This window comes from Neltuma alba, unplaced genomic scaffold (assembly GCF_004799145.2).
Source record: "Neltuma alba isolate B1F8T4 unplaced genomic scaffold, ASM479914v2 tig00010579_pilon, whole genome shotgun sequence".
NCBI classification, from domain to species: domain Eukaryota; kingdom Viridiplantae; phylum Streptophyta; class Magnoliopsida; order Fabales; family Fabaceae; genus Neltuma; species Neltuma alba.
In genome coordinates this window covers 24,302-51,696 of record NW_021635444.1, presented here as the reverse complement: position 1 = coordinate 51,696, position 27,395 = coordinate 24,302, and the positions used below count along the sequence as shown (strand labels likewise).

General features: G+C 44.5%; 1 long non-coding RNA gene and 1 other non-coding gene across 2 annotated transcripts; both read left to right on the top strand.

Annotated features, from left to right (window-relative positions):
• Nucleotides 1-6,088: 6,088 nt before the first annotated feature.
• LOC114757190 (uncharacterized) lies at nucleotides 6,089-20,898 on the top strand. The gene is made up of 3 exons (XR_003741543.1): nucleotides 6,089-6,099; nucleotides 19,277-19,279; nucleotides 20,753-20,898. It is a non-coding gene; the product is annotated as an uncharacterized LOC114757190 (long non-coding RNA).
• TRNAG-GCC (transfer RNA glycine (anticodon GCC)) lies at nucleotides 11,185-11,256 on the top strand. The gene has a single exon. It is a non-coding gene; the product is annotated as a tRNA-Gly (tRNA).
• Nucleotides 20,899-27,395: the final 6,497 nt, after the last annotated feature.

Sequence of the window (27,395 nt, the reverse complement as noted above, 5' to 3'; positions counted from 1 at the left end):
TAAGGCTACCAGCAGCGGTCTGCCCTTGCCCCTCCTTCTCCATTCGGCATGGCTACAGCCAGACAGTCTTTCTTTTTATTGAACGTAGGGTAGTTCGTTTCAAATAGATCAAGGAACATTAGATCTGGTGAAAACTACACTTGCATTTCTTCATTGATGTGATGGTTTCTCGTTTATCGGGAATCAGGTGCGGCAGAACCCATAATTACCTGCCACTATTGGAAGTAATGTTCCCAGGCTGAATCGGGTCTCTCCCGTTGGTCGATTGTCCGTCTAGTGAGTTAGCGTTGAGACTTTCTCTCCCACCAGTCAAGTCAGGGCGGGTCATGGTAAAAATCAATGATATCTGTAAAGTTAGACTCGCTACTAAAGAAAGAAGGAACGGTCGAAGCGAAAGAGTCACAAACCTTCAACTCATCGAGGAAAATATTATCTTTCGATTCTATTTGCTCTTGACGCCAACAATTTATCTAAGACTAAGGACCGATAGACGAGACGAAACTGGGAATAAAAAAAGATCTCGGAACTCATTTCCCTCAGTCTTTTACGTTGCTGTCCCCCTTCTCTGATTCCGTACTCAATTCCGTGGCACCTGCCTGAACAGACAGATCGTCAAATGGCAACGTATATAAAGAAGTGGCCGCTTCCTCACAAACTGAATAGCTTTCTCGAGTTGCTGTTGCCGAAGCTGAGCTTGAAGAGCTTGTTCTCTCCACTCTTGTTGCTTTCTTTGCTATTGCTTCTGTTGAATGGTTGAGGGGTGAAGGGCGAGTACAGTCTCTTGATCCTCTATCCCTGCCCGACTTGGGCATTTAGCTACGAGAATAACTCATCTCCTTTAATCCCGCTCGAGTGGAATATAGGAAGCTAGGGAGCTAGGTGAATACCCCGATGAGACCCTTCTTTAACCCGACCTGAAAAGGAAGAGTTTGATTGAACTCTTTCACCTCTTAAACTCGTTCAAGCGGCATTCATCTTAGCTATACTATTCTTATCTTCCGTCTGAAGACTCCCTTCTGTCGCTCGACATAACTACACTATCTGGAATTCTCCTATATCAGGAAGTGGCCTTTAGGCTCTGATCCCTCTGCCCTTTCGCTTTCCGACCCCTCTTTCTCCGTTGAAGCTATTCCCTCCGCTCCCGATGAATGAGTCACTACAGACTGAAGATGTAACTACCAGTTCCTTGCTTCTCCACTGTTCTGGCTAATCCATGAGATCAGGTTTTCCATAGCGGTGAATCCTTCCCTCTTTCTTAAAGAGAAGGAAGCCACCAATAGCTACGAGCTGCCGTAAGCGCTCTTGCACTAGTACTGTATCACTACACTAAGAATAGAGGAACTACGAGCAGAAAGTAAAAAGTAGTCGCTCTTCGCCTTTCAAGATATTTCGTATAAAGAGAGAGATTTCCTATTGCCCTGCCTCCAACAGAATTAATGGCACTAACTGATTCAATAACTGGTCTTCAAGCCTCACTCGATTTCCTTTATATGTTGATGGCCAGTTCATTCCTATTTTCTAAAAGAAGCTAGGATCTTCTAATAATTATTAGAATACGGATACCACTAGCCTTATCCAAGACCGGATAAGCCGCAAAACAGAGGGGTGAAGGTCAGAAAGCCTTGCATCCCTTGCTGGGTTACTATAATAGGCATTCCATCTCGAAAAATAGAAAGCGAAAATACCATCCTCTACTCGATCAGTCCCGATTCGAACCAGACTCGACAAGTCCTGTTTGTAGAAGAGCATCTAATCGAACCATTGACAAAGTAACTAAACGTGCCAATGGAAGAGATCTCTTTTTTCTATCTTTTTCTGATGATATCGTCTTTGTTTATGCGATATTGCTTGGAAGTGATAACTAGAATTCTTGATTGCCCCTTGTTAGTGCTCCACCAGGGCTGGAGCATGCACCCTATCTCTGTCTTTCTTTGTTTTTATATTCTAATATGTTGTCCCAAAGCCTTCAATTTGCCTTTCCCTGTAGGAATTCCTTTTTCATTCGTTCTTCTGTTGAATGTAGTCCTCTTGAGCTGAGCTCTCTTTGAGGGCGGATTACATACAATACAAGATTTCTTTCATTTTTGCTCTAGCAGAAAGTGGGGGGTGCCTGACCTCACCAAAAAAAGGGCTTTCCCCAGATAATCTCCTTAGCCCAGGTCTGTCGAGCCTCAATTAACTGCTACTATAGGGTAGCCGCTTGAACTCATAGCTGTGGTAACTGCGCCCTTCGCTCATTGACTATTCATTACCTGAATACTCAAATGAATAGCCATAGCTGCTAAGAACAACAAATGATCACCTTTCACCCCTGATATGATAGTAGTATGCCGGGCCAAAGCTTCCAGGGTCTCATCCCAAGATGAGAGGTTCTTTTTCGCTTTTATGGTATAAGTATTGATGGGAAAGTTGGATCTTCTTTCTATTGATTTTTATTGATAAATAGAAGTGGCCCACTCTGCGGGAAGTCATCTACGCTCAGCAGCGACAATTCCTGTAAAGACGAGGGCTTATAGAGTCGGAGTTGGTCGTGTCCAGTCATTAGACTGGAAGCTTGAATGTCCTAAAAAAGAAGCTAAGCCAGCCAGTGATCCATAGGCCTTTGTTCGATCGCTTTCGTTCATCAGAAGTAGTGGACAAGGAGTCAGCATCGTGCATGCAATTCCATCGATCTGGTCAATTCATTTCCGCGAGACGCTGCTCCACTCTTTTGCTTTGGCATTTCCATACGAGGAAGATCGCTCAGTTACATGTCAAAAGATATTGAATTTCCGACCAAGCAGTTCAGATTGAAATATGGGAATTTAGACCGAAAGATATCCATGTCAGTTAAAGATGTCTCTTTTTTGAGTGATAGGAACAGAGCGAAGGGCAAGCAGCTGAACCCATTTCCTTAATAGAATAGAATGGGGCTAGTTGGCGGACTTGATGTCATCTAAGTCAACTGGGGAAATCGGCTTCGATCCTCTTTGCGTTGATTCTCTAGTCGGAGAGTAATTTACTGATTATCCTCTTGATTTTTCTTTGTTACACCGGGCTTCCAAGTAATAGTATGAACCGCTTGCTCTGCTCGCAGCTTACACAGGGCTGTCGGAGGACTTGAGCGATGAGATCCTGCGAGACCTCATCTGAATAGGTCTCGCTCCGTCCGTGCCTTTTGATTTTACTTGGGATGGGACTGGCTAACCCATGATCTCAGGTTCGAACTCATTATCATAGTATGGGCTTCGGTTCGGAACTCTGAATCGATCAATCAAATGGGACTACTCCGATCCTCGCATCGGTGAAATAACGTATAATAGAGAGACCTGCAAATCTAATCTATGCTTTCTGGCTCCTCACTTCCGGTCGGTGCGCCTCCCCTCTCTTCTACTTTAAAGAGACTTTACCCGGAGGAGATAGAAAGAGAGGAGAGAGAGAGAAGAAGAGGAACAATCCTAAGTGGAGTTCCGGTTTAACAGGGATTGTATTTTCTTGAAATTATGTATTAAGCAGTTGCTTATTTGGTCCGTACGTATATAAGAGAGAGGCTTTAGGTATGAAAGATGATCTTAACTAGAAATATCATAAGAGAAGAAAAGAGAGTTGCCTAGTTCTGATGAAAGCTATGCTTAAAGGCTACCCGAGAAAAAAGGTTTAGTTGCGTCTCCCTGTCTTCATTGAGATTGGCTTGGTCTTCAGTGTACTAAGGTTAAGGTACAAGTACAAGATCGAAAAGAATGCATTGCATGAACATTGGGATGCCCAAGAAAAAAGGAAGGAGGGGAAGAATCAACACGAAAGAACATCAAATCGTAAGTTTATGAAAATAAAAAAAAAAGCGTGACGTGACGAGAATTTGGAATTCGAGATGTTAGAAGGTGCAAAATCAATGGGTGCCGGAGCTGCTACAATTGCTTCAGCGGGAGCTGCAGTCGGTATTGGAAACGTCTTCAGCTCATTGATCCATTCCGTGGCGCGAAATCCATCATTGGCAAAACAATTATTTGGTTATGCCATTTTGGGCTTTGCTCTAACCGAAGCTATTGCATCGTTTGCTCCAATGATGGCTTTTTTGATCTCATTCGTATTCTGATAAAAGAAAAGCAACTTTTTTTTTTGGTTAACTGGTGAGCCGCTTACGCTTTCAGTGAGGAGACAAGGAGCTTCAAGCTGAAAGTAGTCCCTAGACCAGACAGAGGATCTTGGGGGGTGTCCGGAAAGAGGATTCCATGAAGCGGCTTGTCCGCAGATGTAGGAAGGATGAATTTCTTCCTTTCGAACTGCGACAACAAAAGCTACTCTATTGTAGGAACAAAATGCTTATTGATCAGTCTCGTCCAATAGGATTGATCAGAGCAGTGCCAGTTCGAGTCTGGCGAGTTGCTTTGAAAAAAAAAGAAACTTTGGGATTGCTGAATAACAGACCAAATAATAAAGCACCGAACCATAGAGTACTTGCCACTGGTGCCACGGAGAGATATGTTTTTAGATCTCGCATTTAAAATCCTCCTTCAACATTTGAATTCTTATTCTTTATTGTAATTTGTAATACATAATTACGATGGAATAGCCTGTTTTTTCTAGCTATTACTTTCCTTCATTCAGGTATGGGGGCAGGGAATACGAAGGTCGAGTAGGCTTCGTCGGTTTGAGAAGGTGAACGACGAATCCGAGTGATCGAAGGTTCAAGTACTGAGCGAATATTCAAACGTCTATTCATGTGAGAACTTCTTGCCTTGACACCACCGTAGCCTTAGCCTTAGTCAGTAAGGATGGGAGGGGGCTTACTATTAGATAGGGACTCAGGAAGTTCATGGGAAAAGGTTAGTGGAAGAGATCATCTTTCCGGGGTTGGAGTCACCGAAGTGAACGATAGGCAAGAGAAGACACAGGAGTTGACCTGACAAGCATAAGATTCATTCAATAGCCAAGCAGGAGAGTATGCACCACTCCGAAGTACTAATAACTAAGTTGAAAAGAGAGCGGGGCAGGCCATAGACGAAAGTGAACTATAGACTACTTACCAAAGACCATAGGTAATGGACGAAAGACCAGCAGAAGGGCATTAGTCGCCGAGGATGCTAGTGCGCGTAGATCAAAGCTTAGTGGAGAGACCATACATAGGAAAGTTACAAGGAGAGGTTATCAGCAGGGGTCGATGGCAGCTTCGATTACGGAGAAGTCAATAATCAATGATTATGCGGAGGGTCCAGCTGTCACAAATAACCCAAGCAGAAAGGTCAAGCCTATTTGAATTTTTTATTGGAAAATGAGGAGGAAGACATCTCTCATGGAGAGGCAATCCTCAAATACGTACTTTGACCAGACGGCTTACCTTTATTCTTATTCTGCAACTGAACCTTTCAGTCAAGATACTGCGTAACCTGTGCTACTAGTATTCCTTTCTTCAGGAAGGCTACTAAGAATATTCATTCCTTCTTCTTTCCCGTTAGGACAGTGAAATAATAAATTCAATAATCAGGATTTGATCGAGGTAGTTTACTTACGCAAGCAGTGATAAGCTTTGGTTTGCTCAGCTTTATCCGAGTTGATGCTTGGGTGTCTGTTGCTGCAGCCAGTCGAACGAAGCATGATTCTCTAGTTTTCGGTGGAAAAAAGCCTTCAGAAAGAGGTCTTTTAAAAAAGAAAATGGTAAGCTCTTGCTCGCGCATTTTGGCTCTTCTCGCGGTAGAGCCTGTTATCTCTTCCATGGAAAACATCACAGTCTAGGGACCATGATGATTCACCTATCGTCATTGATAAATGAATTAAAGAGTACATCTGATGCACCAACTGTACTAGGTCCTTCTGCTGACTCGGCATCCACACATCATATGACGTTGAGATGGGACCATCAACCCTCGAAGTTACAGGGATCTGCACTATGGGAGCGTATTGGATATAATAATAACATAGTCTTCAGACGCAACAACTTGTCAAACAGAGTCGTAGAGAAGTTCACGATAATGACTCTTTATCCTTCCAAGTATGGTTCACGAGACCCTACCCAGGACTCCGAGTCCACGCACGTAGGTCTTCATGTCCACACACAGTCGCGGTTGTGCACAGCACATTAAACCCGACCGTTGAGGTAGCTTCCGGGTCACTCCTCACGAAGTGGGCGCTGCCCTGTTGGTCGAGCATCCTGCTGGACTACTTGGGTCAGCGCGCTTCGCTGGACTCACGAAGAGTCCACTTGAACCTTTCCAAGGCTCAACTTGACAAGTTGACGTCTGGTGTTCTCTACCAAGCCATCCTGGCTTTTCGCTCCTCTCCAACCAGTCGAGTTTCACTCAACATAGAAAAGCAACTAGAGCAGAGCGGCCTAAAGCTCTTGAACTAGAGGAGGGGAGGGGTCTAGCATACTGAAACATAAATATAGCTATAAAGCCGCATCTTCCTTACGGTCTCCTAAATCAGAACTTTTTCACTTTGTTTTAGCTTCGCTAGCTTTCCTTTTCAACTCGGAAGCACTTACCCTTTCCAATAGCGTAAGCTGATCCAGCTGATGCGAGAGTTACAGCTCAAGCACCTATTTCTTTTGTACCTTCATTCAATTCAATTCGCCAATTCATTAAAAAAAGATTAGCGCTTGCTAATTATTTAAAATGGTTTCATACTCAATCAATTAGGGATAGACTCTATCTCTTCTATACGACAGACTAGTTCCCTATGTTAACTAGCGGAGCTCTTAAAAAAGGGAAGTCTAACACAAACAGTCTTGAAGCTTATATATTAAATGAGTCCATCCCGAAGCCCCAACCTTACGCATCACTTTGATTGCTTCCGCCTCCCTATTTGTTTATTTATAGAAGAGCTCCTTGTGGCGAGAAAGGGAAGAGGGAGATCAAACTAGAAAAATAAATAAAGTCAAGGAGAAGACACCTCTAGTACTTCACTTCCAAACATGACAGCCATTGAACACATTTTGATTTTATAAATTATATGCATAGAGACGAACTCCTAAACTATTGGAATAAACGAATTCAATTCCTTCCTTTACTCCGGGGAAAGGAGATAGACCGATCATTATGACCGGGCCGACAGGCCCTACGTAGTACATGCCCTTAGAAGGGAATACATTTATTATAAAGAACGAAAGAAATTGCGTACTTCACCCCTACCTATTATGCGAGCTAGTCCTCTACTGAATTTATATATATCCTTTTCCACGCGGGAAAGAAAAGGCTTTGTACGAGGGGCCTCTCTTTCTCTTGCGCTGAAGCAGCCACATCTCGTTTGGCTGTCCTACTCTCGTCCCCGCCGAGACCAGAATGGGTCGGAAAGAAACCGGCCTTTGAAGATCACCCACTTCATCAATGCGTGCGATGTTGGAATACCAAATCCCACTGGGATTTCCATATGAACTTTTTTCTCCACAAGATCATCCAGGTTTAATGTCTCTTCATTAATAGCTACCAGGGAAAAAAAGCTTGACACCACTTCGCTTCAGGAAGTGGAATCCCAACAGTGAACAGGCAGACCGCTGATACCAATCCATTGTCTGAGAGTCTCCAGGGGAAAGGTGGGGCAATCCGGCCACCACTCCAGAAGCTGAACTGTAGTACGGCCCACATGCATGAACTCCTGAGACAAAGCTCAAGCTAGTAGTCATAGTCGGAGTCGTAACTCAACTCCCAGCCCGAGGGGTAGCTCATTGCCCGAGTAGAGAATGTTATGCCTATCCGCTGCAAGAAGAGGTTGCATATAGAATGCGACATCTTGTTAGCTACAGTCAGCTAGTTAGCTACTTAGCTGCGGATTCTTCATTTTGACTTTCTTCGCTTGCATCAGAAACATCACCAGCTCCTTAATTTATTTCAATATGCTCAGTAGCTGGTATGTTTAAATTATCCAAACTCGATTGAATGGCATTGAGGCTATTCTGTAAATCCTTCAGGTACTTTGGCTGATTACCAAGGTTAGTACAGATATGGATAAGAGTTTGGTTAGTCCAGTTCAGCTGCTTGTGCAATACCGAAGGTGAAAGATCTTCAGGTGAGTGAACCTTGGGTAAGGTGCACGAACGGCTTACTCTTTACAGTGGGAGGGAAGGAACGCACTCCAAGCAGGCTCCCGGAAGCTCAAAAAGATTCCCCATTTGCTGCTTTAGCGATCACCCCCGGAGCTGAATCAGAGCGATAGGGAAGCACTACAGGTATTGGATTCACCGCAAAGAGAGCAGCTCCTTCTCTTGCATTTGAACCCTCGGACCCGGATAAGCAAGGGGATTCTAGTTCTGATTCAATTGCAAAGAGCGCTAGGCACCGAAAGCTTCAGTCAACACAGTCCTATCTACTTCCGTCGGATTGTAAAAGACATGCCTACATTAGTAACTAGCAACCTTCACTATGCGAAATGGAAGGGCTAGCAAGACACTAAAGCAATAAAGCAGGAAAGCAAGAAAAATAAAGCCTAAACCTTGCAGTTTCGTCGTCTTATTTTATGGCTAACCCGGATTCAATAGCAGCTCCTGCTGAACTAGTGGCATGATAGGGGAAGGAAGGCAAGGAGCCTAGCACATTTATGCACACTTGCCAGCCCTCCTTTATAGTCGAGCTTTCAGTATTGAAATGATCTTTCTCATAAGTGAGAACTTCCGGCATTCCTCAATGGGCCTCCGATGTCAGTTATTAACTCTTTTCTCTTTCAGCTAGCTTTTGGAGACTGGTGCTTTCGGCTTCTTCTTCTTTGACTGTTGATGGAGTCATTACCGCAGCTTGAGTACTCGTAGCCGCTATTACAGAATCGGCTGTACATGAACTCTATCAATTTGATATACATCGATGATATGAAACGAATCCCACATCTGACTCAATAGGAACTGAACCTTGGTCTCCGCACCCCACCTTACTTACTTATAGGGCTAGGGGCGTATTTAACAGGATCTTTCGAGAGATGGGAAGAAATAGCTGCAGCTTGGCTCTTTCCCTTATGGTAGAAGTGAAGTTCAGGAAAGCTAATAATCAGTAGTTGCAGAAGAAGCAAAAGAAGAAGAAGCGGAATCGCTCGTTTTATTAACCGGACGATACTCATGAGTTGAGTTCCTTAATGACCCATAAGGGTAGGGGTAGGAATAAGAGTCATTGCTTTCGAGATGAGGCAGCCAACTGTAACTTTAATAGAAAATGTATTTATTTATTGATAAGGCGAAAGGAGAATTACAGAATAACCTGCTAATCTATAAGAAGAGTGAGACCAACTAGCTACTAGTATTTTTTACCAGTTCGGGAGTTCGGGCGAGTCTTAAACCCTAATCCTCTTCTATTCCTTCCGGATTTTCTTTCTTTCATAGGCTTGAGCGGAGCGCCTTAGCGCGGGAGTTCTCTTGCTGGGGCTCGTAAGGATAGCAGCGATAGCAAAACGGGAGGAAAGGAAACAAGCACCGGACTGGACTGAGACGGGCTCTAAGATCTGCGCTGCGGAGGACTCTGGCAAGGGTGGGTGCTTTTATTTAGGTAGGGGCTCGAAGGTGGGCGCGGAAGGAGTACACTTTATTAGGGAGAAGGAGTACAAATTGGAATCTGTGAAGTAAGAAATGCATTGCATATAAGCTTTTTGAGTACTCTTTAGAGAATCTCCCAGCGCTGCCCGCTGCGCTGTTCGATCTCCGTATATAGAGCTAAAAACCGATATGCTGAAGACCGATATATAGTAAAACAGACTAATTAGCAAGGACAAGCGCAAATCTCTCTTTGACGAGCACTAGGTAAAATAAATAAAGAAGAGAAATATCTTAATATAAGAGAAGCAACGAGCGCCTTAAGAGAAAGACGTTGCGCTAAGGTCAACAAGACAGTTTGCTTGCTTCTGATCTATAATAATATATATATATATAATAAAGAGATTCTTCCAAGATTCTATTTATTTGGGGTCCGGGATGGAAGATTTGGTTGGGTTCGACTCCCCTCACCTCGGTGTGGCGAAAAAAAAAACAATTCGTTAGACGGAACAATGAACTTTTTTCTTTTTCATTTCGATCTCTAACTGTTCGTCTTTATTTCTATTTTTCTGAAGTAGGTATAAGACCTAGCTAGGGATTTGATTTTGTGTCGGCTGCCCCTGCTTCGGCTACTTCCATTAAAAATCAGGGTTTTTCTTTTTGTGATGTTCGAGCTACTCCTTCTTTTTATTATTTTTCGTTCTCTCTTCCTGCTATTAATGGATGAACTGAGCAGAGCAGTAGCTCAGTTCTACCCGACGTTGGAGGGGAGTGCTGGCGTGGGAGGAATGAATGGTGGCTTCAATCCACCGCCTGTGCCGGACCCTTTTTCGGGTTTCGCTGCAGCTTCGCACGAAGCGGATCCCTCTGTCTCCGATCCTAAGTCTCAATTGTTTGATAACGAGAGTAGCCGGAGGCAACTAAAGAAGGATATGAGACAAAGCCCGCTAGAGGAAAGAAGAAGGGGCAGGCATAACCCTAAGACTCCTCTTTCTTCTCCAGTGAAGTGACCTTATTTTGGGTATTCTTTCGTCCAAGGAAAGATGAAGGAAGCAGGCAAAACACGTGCATCCAAACACTCGCAAATGCTTAGCTTATAGGAGGATGGACCCAGTAAGAAGTTCGTGAGGTGCCGCTGCAGCTTATTCCCTCTCTCTCCCCCCCCAAAAAAAAAGGAGAGAGATGTCCCGTCCCTTCTTTATGCACATCCATATACATAGCCAGACACAAAGGTGTACAATCCGGTCATGCGGTTCTTTAAGTTCATTCACTGTAGGTTCTGTTCTCTTACTTGCTCTAGTGGCTGGCAAACGCCAACCGAGAGGGGAGAACGAATGGCTCAGGAATCGACTGGTTCCGAGCGGACTCGTGGAGCTGCTGCTTGGATTATCGTAGAATAAGAGGAGCCGTCTTAGGAGATGACTTAACTTAAAAGACAGATGCCACCGCTGCGAGGCGAGGGAGTAACTTGTCTGGTCTTGCGGTGCACTCACTCCCGTTACGAGAATGAAATGACGCCCCAGCTCGACTCGAGACCAAGACTCCTTACAACTCGCACCAATAGCGGCCTTATTAGGTCAGGGGCGGCCGGAGATTGATTGAAAAGGCAGCCCAGCCGCTGCCCCTCCCCTCTAGCCGCCTACCTACTCGTGCTCGTAGCTCGATCGGAGGTTAAGAGTGTGGTCCGGCGGAAAAAAAGAAGTCGTCCGTATCAAGTGATACGTGAATTGCTCAGTAGTGCTTCGCCACTACCGTTGCTGGCGGAAATAGCTTAATGGTAGAGCATAGCCTTGCCAAGGCTGAGGTTGAGGGTTCAAGTCCCTCCTTCCGCTCTTTGCTTCGTCGTTTAGTGGTAACGAGTAGAGTAGGCAGCGAGTGGAGTGCATAAGCCCCTTTAGAGATAGGGGCGAGCAGCAAGCAGCACCTTGTTTGTATAGGGTTCCAAACCTTTATGCATGCACCTTCGTACAAGTGCTGCATACAAGTTCCGGCCAGGATAATTGGGAAACAAAAACCAATTGGAACCACTCACATCACAGTGGTAGTAGCCTAAAGCCGTTTTTTGGGGGGATGAAAGTTGGTCATAAATTTGGAGAGTTTGCTTCTACACGGAAACGAAGACTTTTGAGAACAAATATTAAAGCGGGAAGAGAAAAACCAAAGAGAGTAGCACTACACTTCAACGGAAAATCGAGAAATAACATAGATAGGCAGAACCAAACCAGAAGAATTTTTTTGTGTGAAATAAGTGAATTTTTTCCACCAGTTGAGGCCTGGTTGAGAAAAAATTCTGACCTACAGGTGAACTCCGAAAAGCCCGTAGCGTAAGTGTTTTGACAAAAGTCTCAGTCTTTCCCTTGTTGGGAAAGGGGGAGCGGAAAAAAAAAAACAGAAAGTACGAAATGAAAAAAAAGGTGACGAGAATTTGTAATTCGAAATTTACAATGGAAAAAGTCCTGTTCGTTGTAAGATCACTGAAGGAAAAGTTGGTCATAAATTTGGAGAGTTTGCTTCTACACGGAAACGAAGACTTTCAAGAACAAATATTAAAGCGGGAAGAAAAAAGGAGAAAAAGTCCAAATAAGTCGCATATGGCACAAATAGGAAATCCTATTTCGGTAAGACTGAAAATGGTTTTTGGGAGAATTGCAAAGCTATTGCTTTGTATTGTATTTCTCACCGGTCTCTGTCTGGTGCTTGGATTGGAATGTCCGCAATTCTTAGAAAGACTCCAATCCATGCTACTCGGAAGAGGGGTCCGCTGCCTCTTTAGTCGGCTTCTTGGGAGGGATCTTCCCCTTTTTCTTTTTTGCATTGTCGGTTCGGTAGTAGGTTCCAGCTTGCACATGATGGATCCGGACAGAGCTTCAGCATCTTCCGGCGGATCCAACTCCATCTCAGTGGGAGGGGGAAGTGAAATAGGGGGTAGCAGTAGGGGTTCCGGGTGGACGTCTTTCGATCTAACCGTCCTGGGGGAACCCTTTCCAAATGAGCAAGGTGAAGAGGTTGCCCAACCAAACACCCAAAACGCCCCCGCTAATACGGTCGCCCCCCCGGGGGGGGCTCAAGAGCAAGAAGCGCTACCGCAGGCGCCAGCCCCGGCTGAAGAAGGTCACTCTGCTGAAGTCTCCGAACTAAAAAGGGAGCTTCACGCGTTAATAACAGAACGAGTTCGCGAGGAATCGGAGAAAGGAATAGGGCCTTTGACCACTCTTTTTCCCGAGCAGAGGACCCTAAACTCAGAAGTCGCCCGGCATATAATGGAATCACTGGAATTTTCTTTGGAAAATGATCCAGATAATATTCGGGAATGGTTACGAAGAATAGAACAAGAAAAAGGCATTCTCAAAGACCTGATTAGGGAGTACCTGCCCCCCAAAAAGGGGTAAATTCCAATTTTTTACACGGATGAGACTGATCAGTGACAAATTCTGACACCAATCATTTACGAGGATAAGACGGGAAACATCGTTTTTCAATTATTACTTTCTGGGTCGGAGCGTAGACGAGCGAGCAGGGCCCAGGATAGAGGGAAGCCCGTCATAGAGCAGTCGACTAAAAGTAGAAGACTGCTGGCCTGAGAGAAGGCGGCCTCTCTCGGGAAACATGGCCCAATTTCTCTTCTTTCTTTTTGATTTCATTCCATATCTCTGGAAATTTTTCCAGCCCATACTTTTATGCCTGGGGACTAGGGGCTTTTCACTTCTTTTCCTATAGGGATATGCACTGAAGCCTTTGTGTCATTCTCCATTCGATTTGACAGTGATTGACATGATCCTCACTTCTCTTATGATATTTTCTTATTTCTGTCTTTACATAAGAGAGAGAAGTGTTTGCTGGGCCTGCCCATGTGTGTCTTGTTTCGTGTTTTTGTTTTTGGATTGGAAAAGTGTTCAGTGCGAACCTTTCTTCTGCTTCTAAGGCGGATCCAAGCTTCGCCTTTACTCTTGACCAGCTACCGGCAGAGAAAAAGCTTGCTAGACAGGTACCGAAAGGGCGAGTTCTAGGTCCATGTCGGATTACGGGAAAGGCTCACCCCCTTTCAGTTGTGTCCGCATACAGGCGTCGATAGAGTAGCAGCCTCGTCCTGGTCCAGCGAGGGTATCTTCTCCTCTGTTCTTGGGATTAGCGCTCCTTTTTACATGAAAAATGGACTGGAGGGTGCTTGACCGCATCTTGGGAGAACTGGCCCGTGGTCTTTCTTGCCCTGCCTGTCTGCTTGCTTACACAGTGCGACGGAATCGTTTGCTTCTGGCATTCCTTCCGGCCCTGATGGCCCTGGAAGCAGGGGGTAAAGGGGTTTTCCTTCCATAACCGGCCATTCCCCTGTTTTCCATCTTTTGGTTTTTTGGGGTATGGGATGAGCTAAGAACCATGCATATAAGGTGCTGTGGGCCTATTGCCCTCGCGGAGTTCCCCGCAGCCGCTCGTCATACCCACAAGAGAACGAGTAGGACGACAGAACTGACTTCAAGAGTGTCATATCCTTTTTTCTGCTCTTCTTCAATTAGAAACCGGTGCATTTCTTCTTCCTTTCTACTGATTCGATTATATAGTTTCAAAATAGTCTAAAAGATTGTCTATTCGATGTCTGTAATCAATCAAAATTCTTATTCGCTCATTCTGAAACTTATTTATTTTCTTTTGCTTTTAACTTAATATGGCTCTCGTCCAAGAAAGAGAAGCTCTTTAACTCATGGAAGCCCAAAGAAAATATTTAATTGCGTATAGAAAGAAAGATCGGAATCTAGCTCATTGGATGTCTTTACCTGCTTTCCTGAACCGGATTGCTAACGTGGTTCGATAAGTCCGATCTCAGTCCTAGCCCGGAAAGGAAGGTTTATTTATAATAATATGGAAGTAGGTAGTTAGGAAGAAAGATTTGGATTGGTATTGCATTCGTGCCCGGGGGAATGTCTTACTCAACCAACCCTTCAGGGATAAAACAACCCGTAACTCCAAAACCTCTATTAGTTGGGGCGAATGCCAGGAAACAAAGTAAGAAGTCGTTTGATGTCTCATACAATCTCAATCTCCGATCGGGATTGTATGAGAGAACACTAAACTAGTGACTTTACTTGGCTCTCAACTCAAGTACAGCTGTCTAACTACTAAATCGAAAGACTAATCTCAACAAGCTTCACTCCTTCTTCTGGACGGGAAGTCTTCCGGTTATGGACCAGAAATGAAGATATTCAACTGCAACTGATGGGGAATAGGCAGATTCTCTTATACTGCCTTTAGTCCCCGATCTGTTTCAGGAGGGGCTTATATCCAAATAGAAGGACTAGCGCTCCACTCCTATTTACTTCCTAAGGCCTTGGCCTTTTTAGTGTTAGTGGCTTTCTTTCTTAGTCTCTTCCCTCGGGCCAGATACTAGAATTGGCAGAGAATGCCAGGGTGTTGGAGGAGAATCTATTCTAGGCCTCTAAGTTCCTATTAGAGGGCAACTTCTTTAGCTTCAAGCTAGCTAACTTGACTACTGGTATTTCCTCCCTTTGAAGATTAAGTTTTTGCTTGTAACACAATATAAATAGTAAGCTCCTAATAATAGAACTTCCCTGCCAATGCTTTAAACTCAAAAACACTAAGGGTAGAATAGGATTGTACTGAAAAGCGAAGCTATAGGTTACGCAGTATCTCGACCAGAGGAATGATTGAGCTCTTTCTAAGCTTTAGGTATTCAATCACTCGAGCTAAGCGAAGAGGTATGAGATCACTGAAAGGAGAGGGGATTAAGCATGCTAGGTACGCAGTCACTCATAGCATACAAGGTGAGCCGTAAGGCGAACTATTAGAGTGGTGCGAAGCTCTCGACTGATAAGGAGAGGGCTGAAGGCTCCTCTTTATCTTCTCTTTGTCCAATTCCATTCCGCCTTCTAAAGGAGATTAGTTCCGTCGCAGGCCTCTTTCTTCGGGCATGAACCCGACCTGTCAAGAACTCTGATTTAACTGTCAGGCTAGCTAGATGCTTCACACATTCCATTCTATGCCGTTTTCTTTCAACTAGCCTTCTGCTTGATGGAAAGATCATTCATTTGATAACTAATCTAATGGGCTTGTAGCGCTCCCCTCCTCAATCCATAGCGTATGCGTATTATGTATATAAGGAAGTGGCAGCTTCCTCTTTGCACCTACCCGTCCGCCGTCTTGTAACTTCACTTCCTCTTTCGGAGGAGATCTTTCTTCGAGCCGCTAACCATCTCTGACTTTCCTTCCGGGCCTAGGAGTTCCGGCAAAGGAGGGTATGAAAACAGGCCCTGAAAAAGGCGACCCAGCTTCAAGCCGGTAAAAGCCTACTCTGATTGCCTTCTCCCTTGTCTCGCCCTACTAAGAAAAGTCAAAGTCTATGCGGCTAGGAACTGCTCTTATGAATACCCGGCTTACACGAATAGGACTGCTCCAGAGAGCTCAGACTGAGACTGACGGTTAGGTGCTTCGGTTCGCTGTTGGGAAGGGATGGATGGAAGAACTTCCGGAAGCGGTAAGTAGAAGGCAAGGTAAATAAAAAAGAAGAGCTAAGCGCATCGAGGTACGAAGTGCTTTGAGGTTCATCGGGAGTCTTGAAGGCGGCTAGGCGAGTTAAAAGCCTTTCTTTCCTTGCGCTACGAGCAGGAGCTGACTATCTCAAGTCCTACCTATTTGCTAGAAGCAACCGTAGGAACGGAAAGAAAGAAGCTTGCACTACATAAAATAAACAAATAATTCGAACTGTCACAAGAGTAAAAATGGAAAACCCCCCGGTGGTTCATCCCCCTATGGATTTTCTCTTGAGCGATCGACCTATAGCATGTTGGGAGATGGGGCTGAAGCCGAACAGTGGAATTCATCAGCTGCTCTTTTCTTCTTCCTGTTGAGGACGGACATAAGCCGAAAGCGGGAATTACTTTATTTAGTAGTAGGGCGAGGGAATCTTCTTTCTTAGGCGATGGACTGGTTCTAGACCAAATTTTGACAAAGAAGTTCATGTTCCTGGGTCACCAACCTTCGTTTTGCAATACTGCTAATCCAAGGGCTCAGCAAGTAAGCCTTATCATGGGTACTCCGGGAGTCAGTTATGCTTCTCTTGTCTCCAAATAAGCTGATTCTCCAATCCACTTTTCTGTGGTAAGGGCAATCCCCTACACGATCTGCTTCATGTGGACGCTTAGAGTCTGGCAACTCGATGAGATTTAGTGTTCTTCTCTAAATCCTTTGAAGAAGTCATGTACTTCTTCCTCAGGAAAGGCAAACTTTTCTTTCTATTTGCTTTCTCCTTTAGAGACTTTGGAGGGGCTGTTTCTTCTTTGACTTTGAGAAGATTCGGCTTTAGTCTCTTTGGTTTGGCTAGAAGTTTCTCTTGGTCTCATGTTCTCATCTGAGGTAGCACCTGATGTTATAGGTTCCACCACAAAGGCTTGTTTTGTCGCTGTCTTCTCAGGAGTTCTACCCTTCTTTCTTACTTTATCAACGAACTTAGATCGTCGGGCGATGTGACTAAGATAGTTCTAAATATCTGTGGCAAGGGAAGCATCTGATAAAGCATCTGAGCCGCCACAAGCTCCCATATAGGCTCGAAAGCCATAACATAGTCAGGAGTTGAAGGTCGGGAGCGTCGAAGCAGACCCTTCCGTATCATCCATTTTTCCATGACCAACAGCATCGCCATATGAACCAGCAGCAGCAGAATTGCCTAATTATTCACCTTTGCTAGGCATCCCTACCCATTGCTAGAACAAGAGCCTGTCTCAGAGCCGGGAGAACCTGAAAGATATCGATTATTTTCATACAAGTTCCCTTTTGAGATCGAGACCCGAGAAAGGAGTAACAGAGACAGAAAGGGAGGCGGGGGCATTGCTATCAGAGGCAACGGGGGCAGAAGCAAGGATGGCAGTACGAATTCTAAATCGTTTTGAATATCCTCCCATTGCGGGGATGCCTAGGCGCCACCGTCCAATTCCAGTGCCTGTTAGAGATCCGGTTTACCGAGTAGTTGATTTGATCCAGTCCCCCCGACAGTTCGATAGCCGCTTCCGCTTCAGGTCTCGTAACCTGTTCATAATGATCCCGCGTAGGCATCTGCCTTTATTAGACCTCCAGTGGGATGGTATTCGTGAACCTCTTTCTGGATCTCTACTTTATAACAATATTACTTCTGGTGCCATTATTCCTACTTATGCGGCTATAGGTTTGTACTTTGACCCAATACGGGAAGCGGCATCCGTTGATGAATGGTTATACAACGGCGGTCCTTATGAGCTAATTGTTCTACACTTCTTACTTGGTGTAGCTTGTTACATGGGCCATGAGTGGGAACAATATTTCCGTCTGAGTATGCACCCTTGGATTTATGTTGTATATTCAGTTCCTGTTGTGGCTGCTACTGCTGTTTTATTGATTTACCCAACTGGTAAAGGCAGCTTTTCAGATGGGATGCCTCTAGGAATCAATTGTACAAAAAACATTTGGATTGTATTACAGGCTGAGCACAACATCCTTATGCACCTGCACCCATTTCACATGTTAGGCGTAGCTGGTGTCTTCGGCGGCTCCCTATTCAGTGCTATGCCTATGCATGGTTCCTTGGTAATCTCTATTTTGATCAGGGGAACCCCTTTCTCGCGTAAAAGCGATCAGAATTCAAACACGCTTGCTTTAATAGTTTCTATTCGACTGAACGAAAAGACGACATTCTCTTACGGTGAGAACCCACTTGACTCGCCCACATGGCCCATTATTCATCGCCCCAAATCTTCTTAACGATCAGTCTTTACCGGCCCTTTTCCAGAGGAATCTCTCGCTCCTTTTTGGAGCGCCCTTCTTGACTCGAGTAAAACAAGCTACCGACCATCCAATATGGTTCCACAAAACCGGTTCTCTTACACCAAACAAGTTCAAAGCTATAAGTAACAAGACTCGGTCCTGCTCTGTTCTAAATCTAAAGGCACAGGTTTCAAAACAAATAAAGAAAGAGTGGAATAAGTTATTCCAAACTTACTTTCATCAACGATCTACGACCACTCTGATCTAAGGCGAAGCTTATCATAGACAAATATCACAAAAGCAAGATTCCAATAGTAACTTCCTTATTCGATAGTACACTCTTTCGCTTATTAACAAGACTTCCGTCGATTTCCCCTCGAGGTTGACCTCACATCGCTTTATTCAAATACGATAATTAAGTCAGGGGTGGCTAAAAAGCGATTCTTTCAAAATCCCCCACCTTAGAAGAGAAGCAAGAAGAGAAGAGACAGTCTGACTATCTCTTGTGCCAGAATTCAGGCTCAAGGCCACTTAACGAGACGAAAAGAAAGAGATTCATCTCACTCCCTCGCCTTAGATGCAAGCTCTATTAAGCCCCCACTTTTCTTTCTAGATGAGGGATAATACTAGCCAAAAGGGGACATTTAGAGGTTGTTAAGAGACTTCCGCAGGTGGAATGAATGCTGCTCTTGTTCTTTCAAGGGGCGCTCATTAAGCAGCCTTGGGCAAACCTTTGGGATAGATTCCCTCAACAGATACTTTCAATGCGAGAAAGCCAGCAGTTTAGGTTCTGAGCTAAGCATTCGTGAAGCCAATCCCTTCTGGGTTCATCCCTGCTCTTCCCGTCTTTACAAGTCAACAATCGCCTTTTCTTTCCTATTAGTAAGTCAAATCTGGCTGTTCTTTTATTCCAGCCTTGCATTGGTGAGGAATTACCTTATTTATTCCCTCTATTAAGAGAAAATACTACCACCGGGATTCTATTACCATAGATAGGCGCAGCAAGCTCGCTTCCCACATTTTATTCTCTGCTTTCCTTCTGAATGAGAAGCTCCTTTGGTTAGTAGAAAGGGCTACCACATTTCGTAATTTCGTAATCTATAAGTAGAGTGAGTTGGGGAAGGCACCCTCAACAGCTTTCTTACTGGAATAGCTTGGCCTTCCGTGCCGGCGTTAGTGTCAATTCCGTCCCCAGGCTGGACCTTCTCCTGTCTAAAGCGCGGCTGGTATCCTGCGTCCCTCTCCTTTCAGTCGAGCGACTCCGTACCTATCGCTCGAGGCACTTCCTCCTCTGAGGGTTAGGATCTTTGGATCGGTCTCACCTCGATCTCTGATCTATAACATTCCCTTACCTTCCTCTCTCGTGCAGGTGCTGGAGAAGGAAATCAAGATACATTTTCCCTCTCGCTTCAGCTGCCTACGCTCTTCTCCTTTCAGTCGAGTGTTTTTCAATTCTCTCTAGTTACAGAGCGAGGAAAGTCTTCTCTGCCCCGAAGTTCAAGCAAGTTCCCATCCTCGGACTATCGGTTATCACTTCCTCTCGCTTTGCTCGAGATCTCCGAACCTTCCCTTCTATCTTGAAAGCGTCCTTAAAGGGAGAGTCACTTCCTACCTCATATAGCTATATGAGTCACTTCCTACCTCTCCTTTACAGTCGAGCTAAATAAATCCTCTCTAATACCACCCGGCCTAGCTATCGTAATGCGTCCCGATGAACGGCTTTACGTCCTAACACTATTGAGTTTGCTGGTTCCCGAACGCTAATAAGAATCATGTAATAGAATCAAATCAGTTCATTTCTAAATCGCATTTCTGGGAAAGCTATATCTTTTTTTCATAGTGAAGTAGCCCTCTTTTTGATGTCTGAGTGCCTCCCGTGCTGAGAAATTTCCTAGGCTAAGAAGGACAGCAACTTCAATTCAATGACTCAAACTATCTTTCCTCTCCGCAATAGAATTTCTTAATGTTGCCCTAGGCATTACTACTCATGAATGGGATCTTTTCTGCAGGAGCGAAGGTGTTTTCAGCAAGTGGAGGCAAGGCTAAAAGTTGTCTAAGGTACCCGAGCGTAACGATTTGTTGAGCTAAGGGCGAGCTGTCTTGAATTTAGGTTGTGGCTTAATTGCGCTTATCTTGATTATCCTAATAATCAAGACTAGTCGGTGAAACTCCCTCAGAGCAAAAGATAAAGAAAGACTCCCGAACCAAAGAAAGAGATGAATCAGTCCATCTCCCATAAACTAGCTAATATCCGGATTAGTCCTCAGGTGTGGAAACTTACCCCTAATCTAAGGGCATTCCTATCTCTCCTCTATTTCGAGGCCCTCTGCCGAGTGTCGAGTTAACTTATGCTTCCTGTCCTAACTACTTCGCCTAAACCTTTTCAGAGGTCAGGAATTTACTCTATAATAAATAACAGATAACTAGAGCTGTAAGGTCAAATCAAATTTCTATATCAAGATAAATAACCGGCCCGGTCCTTAGATTTATTTACGGCCTTCGAGGAGCCGTATGAGGATCTCATGTACGGTTCTGTAGTAGAGATGGAATTGAGAAAGAACCATCAACTATAACCCCAAAAGAAAGAACCAGATTCCGTAAACAACATTGAGGAAGAATGAAAGGAATATCCTCTCGAGGTAATCATATTTGCTTCGGTAGATATGCTCTTCAGGCACTTGAGCCCACTTGGATCACATCTAGACAAATTGAAGCGGGGCGGCTGGCATTTCGTGACATTGCCCGCCGCGGTGGAAAAATATGGGTACGCATATTTCCAGACAAACCGGTTACAGTAAGACCTACAGAAAGACGTATGGGGTCAGGAAAAGGATCTCCCGAATATTGAGTAGCTGTCGTTAAACCAGGTAGAATACTTTATGAAATGGGCGGAGTCACAGAAAATATAGCCAGAAAACCCTATTGCAATAGCAGCATCCAAAATGCCTATACGAACTCAATTCATTATTTCGGCAAAATAATTAGAACCAAAGGAAAGAGCGATGATTCTCCTTTCTTTCTGGGTGGGTTTCATCCCTAATAGAGAGGACTGACCTCTCTTGAACACATTCTATCACTCTCTTTTCTGAGCTGGGAATACTGTCTATCAGTCTAATTTCAGTCTCAAGACAGGGAGTCCCTTACCTTCTTTATCAGGCTTAGACGGGGAATGAGAGGAAACCCAGCTAAACAGATTCTATTAAAAGGCTACCTTTGCCTCAATCAATGGGAAGAGAACTGGGACATTGAGGCAGAGAAGCCAAAGTCTACTAGAAAGGACTAGTCCGATCAATCAGAGGCTGTCATAGCCTAAAGAGATGTTAGTGGATACAGGATAAGAAGAAATTCTCAGGCTTTGCCTACTTTGTAGCTTCTTCTACGGCTTAGCGCCTCCGTCAGTTCCGGCTGAAGATAGGGGAGGGAGCTTGAATATACTATTGATCAGTTAGCTTCTAAAGTAGTAGATTCCAAGGCTGCTTTTCCTATTGCTTCTAAAGTTAAAGTAGCTGATTCGTTAGTATGTTCCCCGGGTAAAGGGGAAGAATGTATTCAACTGAAACCCCCTCTATAACTTAATAACTTACCAAGGAGCTAGTGTTACTACGGGATATGGCAGATCAGGCTATTGGCATTTCATCCCTGGGCTTAGGGATAGAATCGGAGCTAAGAAGAAAGGTTGCTTTCCTTACGATCTGCCCTTTAACTAGTTAACCCTACTTCCTTACTAGTTGACTTGCTTGCTGCTCAATCGGGAAATGCTACTGTCAAGATTAGAGCCGCTATATTATATGTTCTTTCTAGTCTTCAGTCCTCTATTAGACTTCTCTACTCTGTCATTTCTGCCCAGAGGAAAAGGGGATTTTGTGCTGTGAAGGTGGGATCGGTACACACGGATAAGGACTATCATGAGGCTCTATGTACTTCATTCCGTTTACCCCGCCTTCCGAATTCTACATTTCAAATTTTCCATGGAATAAGTAGGATTCAGGTGATAACGGGGATAACCATTGCTGTGGGTGAGGGAGAGAAAAAAGATTTTCTACCTTGGGTTTAGGGGATCCTTCCAAATCATAAGCCTTCTCCAGTGCCTGGGTGGGTGCGCGAAATCATCGATTCTAAGTGCGGGATTCCACTACCCTTAAATCAGTAGGGCAAGTCAATTTTACCTTCCCCGCTGGAGGATTCTGTAACCACTAGATTCTTTCGAGGGCTTGGTTTGGAGATAGCTGCAGGTTCTGAAATGCGGACTCCTCACTACGGGGTCGGATGAAGGGATTCGAAAGACAGCATGGATCGGGGAGAGGGGAAATTTTACAGCTCTATTGATCGAGAAAGCTTGGGCGGACCCCCAACCATTAGCACATTCTAAGATTCAGATGACTAATTGGCTGGAGTTGCAGAGGGAGAAAGGTGAATCCGCTCATGATGCGTGGAAAGTAGGGGAAGAGTCTGATTCAAAACTGTCTGCGATAGATCACGTCGAACTGAAGCACTTAAGAAAGAAGCTGAGAACTTTTGGTTGATTTGATGCTCATTCTGACACGGTTCATATAAAGTCACAGCACAGACATAACCTGGTTGCTGCTACTAGTCAGGCTCATCAAATGCAAACATGGCTCTTGTTGGCCTTGGCCCGGCCGTCAACTGCTTCAACAGCAGATGCGGCTGACCTAGATGTCCCATCAATAGCGAAGGAAGAAGATGAGCTGAACGCCGCTTTGCCGGAAGGGAATGCGCTAGCCGCATTGAGTAGCCATAAGAGTTAGAAGACCGCAGAAAGAAGCACGACGACTACTATCTGAATAAAATCCATCGTCTTCCTCCATAGAAGAAGTCTCCTTCTCTATTAAATGAAATGAAAGTCAACACCCATCAAAGAGTTTGCTTTAGGGCCTATGGCCTTTTCATGATTGACCTTGCACCCATCAGCCGAGGGGTTTGCTTTATCATTCTCCTTGAGAGGTAGCTTAGTAGCTTGAGTCTCACGCTCTTTCTCATGCACGCTAACAGCAACATGCTTCTCACGTTCACCACTCTTAGTGCCATGCAGGCCTTGTACACGTGCTTCTCCTTTTGGTTGCCATGCATCCAGGGGCAGTATGGGTCCAGATCAAGATGGGCATGAGCTTGGGCTTTAAAGCCCAAGAACCCGATGCCCATTCAATAGAAGAAGTTTTTCGACCTTCGGAACCTGGTTATGAGATTCGATCGAGATTCGTTGTTCGATCATGAAGCAAGCATTTTTCGTCCAGCCGGAGGAATAGTAGTTATTTCACCATTTGAATAACCTTGAAAAAAGCCTTCCTCAGCAGAGAACAGAGAGGTACTACCTACTTTCTTCCATTTTCCTTTTCTGACTGCTGTCTTAAACCTTTCTACTTTAACACAGGCACCTAATACATCCGGGACAGAAGTTGGACCGAATCTTGCAGCACCCCAACCACCTTTGGAGGAAAGCCAGATGGGACCAATCGAGGAAGCAGATCAAATTCCAACAACTGAAGACCGGGATCCATCTCCACCAACCAAACTCAAAAAAAAACGCATTCCTTCCTCCATTCACTAGCAATGAGCTAAAGAGCAATGAGCCCATTGGGCAGTCTTTACCCTTGCTCTTTGGTCCCCAAAAGCTACTGAAAGTCCTAATCGAAGAGCCATATATTCCAGTCCGGATCGAGGAGACAAACAACCAACTAGCTTATATCCTTAACTGCTAAACTGCTCCGAGTGGTTAGCGAACTATTGAAGTAGATAAGTTCCAGTCCGCATTGAGGAGACAACCCCAAGCAAGCAAGGTGAAGCAGAAGCAGCAGCTCTAACCCATTTTACCTTGGGGACAAAAACAAGCTCCAAAGAGAAGTCCCGAGAAGTACTTCTCTTAGCCATTTTCTAGTTGTTCTTCCCCTCCTTCCTCACTACGCTTTGCTTGACTTGAGTTGGGAAGAGTCATATTCCTATTATCAAACTCCCCGTAATGCTTGTATTCCCTTACTGACCGGAAGGAACGGTTCCCCTACTCGCTTGCTAATGGACTATGGCCGGAACGAAGGCACGAACGAATAGAAGAACTAAGAATAAGAATTACATCAGTTCGAAAGTTCGGAGATAGATAGTCTCGCGCAGGAGTTGGTGATAAATCAAACTCCATAGCCTTTCCTTTAGCTCTAGTGAAGGGACGCCCCTTTAGCCCTAATAGCATCACATCACCTACGTAATAAGAGGTCCTTACAAAGGTTCAGTCTACAGATATGTAGAACTAGAAAGAGAAAAGGCCAACTGTTACCAAGTTAGAAAGAGGTAAAATGAATGTGCAGAGTCTATGTACAGGTGGAAATTGGTCCTAGATAATTGTTTATCATGATTGGTCTCGAGAATGTAGTTCGACTAATGATCAAAGAGGTACGAACAATAATGACAGAACAACGCGGAGGCGGAGCAAGTAGAAAATTCTTGCCATCGATGGTGGGCTGAGAGCCTCATTCATCACATCAATAGCTATTTGACCAGGAGATGTGAGACTCTAAGTACCATTCCCAGACATGGCCTCTTGTACGTGATCTTGTCCACGCTCAGTCTAGCCTTACTCAACACTAGATGAAAAGTGCGATGTAATGGATTCACGAAACCTCTTTCGGTCTTGCTCCGCATTCGATATGGGATATGGAGGTTGCACGGTGGTACTCTAACCTTCTGTAATAGGTAACTTCCGATCTAAAGATGAGTAGACCTCGGCATTTATTCTATCTTTCCTTGTCTTCCACAGGCCTACTCAATCGGATTATCTTATCTTTCAAGCCTAATTTAATTGGTCTGCAATCATTTACTTATGGTTTGTTGAATGAAGAAGAAGCTTGTTTCAAGATCATCTGTGCCTTCCGCAGGCACACCAGCCCATCTCACTCCAAGATGGATTATTCTAATTATGAAGGCATGGCCCTATACAATACAATGAAAAGCGGCTTACATGATCCGATTCTATTTCAAGATCCCTGAGTGGGGGAAATGTTCGGGGTTTTGACCTGAGCCACGTCGACGCAGACCAGACGGAATCCAGACTTTGGGCTTAGTTTAGAGTTCTGCCTTCTAGGCTTTTCCTGATTAAGGAAGAAGTCCAATGAAAATTGTGACAGTTGGAGGAAATTTCAATTGGCTTACTTTGACTTGTAGGCATAGCATTAGCCTATTTCCGCGAGTCAGACAGCCTTAACGCCCTTTTGGTGCTATCATCGTATATATAATAGAAGTGATCTGTTTATCCGAGAGAAAATCTTAACAGTATTTAGATTTACCTTTTGTCTTAAATTTGCCTTTCTTGTTGGAGGGGCTATTCCCAGGATCAGGATTGATCCTCCCAGGATTTAGCCTAGGCCTTGCTTCCCTTCTTTCGTGCGGGGCTATGCTGGCTTTCCTGAGTTGGGGCTCAGGGAACATGCCAGGTCGGTCTAGCCGTCAGCCCTTCTTCTCGAGCCAGGAGCCAGCCTTTTTTTGGGCTTTTTGGAATGAATGAATAAAAACTTCTGTACAGGTAGTAAATATGCCAATGACTTCTGGGATTAAGCTAGGTAGCAAATTGGCCTCTGATATTGATGGCCTGATCTCATTATCATGGGAATACGCCTTAATTAAGACCAAACCATAGGAAGGATGGCGGAATACAAAGTCAGGGCTAGGCCGATCGTCGATGAAAAAGGAAACAATGGTGTGTGGAGATGCTGGAATGGGTATATCTTCAGTATTTGCTACTCGGGGGAGAAAGCAATGAAATAGATTGTCCCTAAAGTCAAGCAGAAGTTAAATAAAGAAAGAACGAAGACGTAGCATGAATCGAAAGCAGCGAAGGCTTAGAAGACTATACGTGTACTACTAGACCACCAAGACTGATAGGCATTCCTACCTAAAGGGGCGGGTCTATTAGACGATCCACCATCACCTCAAGAACCAATACCAGACTGACGACAGTATCAAGCTTATTAAAAAAAGAAAAAATACATCTTTTTTAGGCGAAATCCCTTCCTCAAAGGGCTTATCCCCAGAGCAGAGGGGGACCCCGGTCATCCACCGTATAGTACCTCGGGGTCAGTAGCAAACGAAAGCGAGCACGAAAGGAAGGCTTAGACCAGCTCCTTGTAGTCCAATTGTCTTTGTCCCAATCCAATGTCTGTGATCAAGCCAGAAAGAAAGAATAGCTTAATAGAGAAAAAATTCGGTACAGATTAAAGGAAAGGTTAACAGCAAGAGCAGCGGAATCCGGCCTCTGGCCACTTCACTACCGTCTACGCAAAAGTAATGAAATAATTTAATATGTTTTCTTGCGTTTCACTCAATTGGATTGCTGCTTAAAGAGAGGACTACAGGAAAGAGAGCACCGGAAAAGATCAATCTAAACCCACAATGGTAACTATCACAGAAAAGACAGCATAGCATCGGTTCACCCGAAGTGAACCCAAGGTTATAGATATCCTGCACTTCTTCTAAAACTCTTAACGACAGAGTACTTAACAATAGGCTACGACAGACAGAGACACAAAAAAGGCAACAATACAAGAGCAAGCATCTGATCGAAGGGCCCAAGTCACTCAAAGGAAATAAAGTAGGGGGGAAGCAACCTCTTCTACTTAATATATACACCAACCCAATCTCAATACAACTTATGGAGAGGCAAAAATGGAAGCCCACGGAGCCGTAACTAGGTCCAGTCCAACAGCGCCCATTCAGGCGGATACCTTAATAAGGATGATCGATAAGAAAGGTCAACCGAAGCACGGATTCCCACTACTAATCCATTCTTAAACGTGAGTGGCCCTAGCTCCAGCTACAGGCGCTATAAAGCCCGGATAAGGCCGCGAGCTGAGCAAGGATATTCTATTTAATTAAGATGGACTTAGCCCAGAGGCATATCGTTACCCATAGCCCATGGATCACTCACTACAACAAAGAGTGCTAAATCACCCTCTTCTTCGGCAAGCCGTGGTTCGAGTCAATCAAGAATCCTGTTTTCGATCTAGTAGCTGTTCCTGGTCCGTGTCTTGGAGCTAGTTGCTTCTTTACAAAACCTCGATCTGTCATTACATATGATATATCGAGAGAAAAAGACGTAATTCTGATGAGAAAGTAGATCTGGTTCCGAGATCTAGAAAGTGGTGAATACAGTTTACAGTTAGTGAAGCTAGACCGGAAAATGGGGTCTCTCTAGAAAAGAGGTCAGCCTTAATTAAGTTCTAGCTTAGAC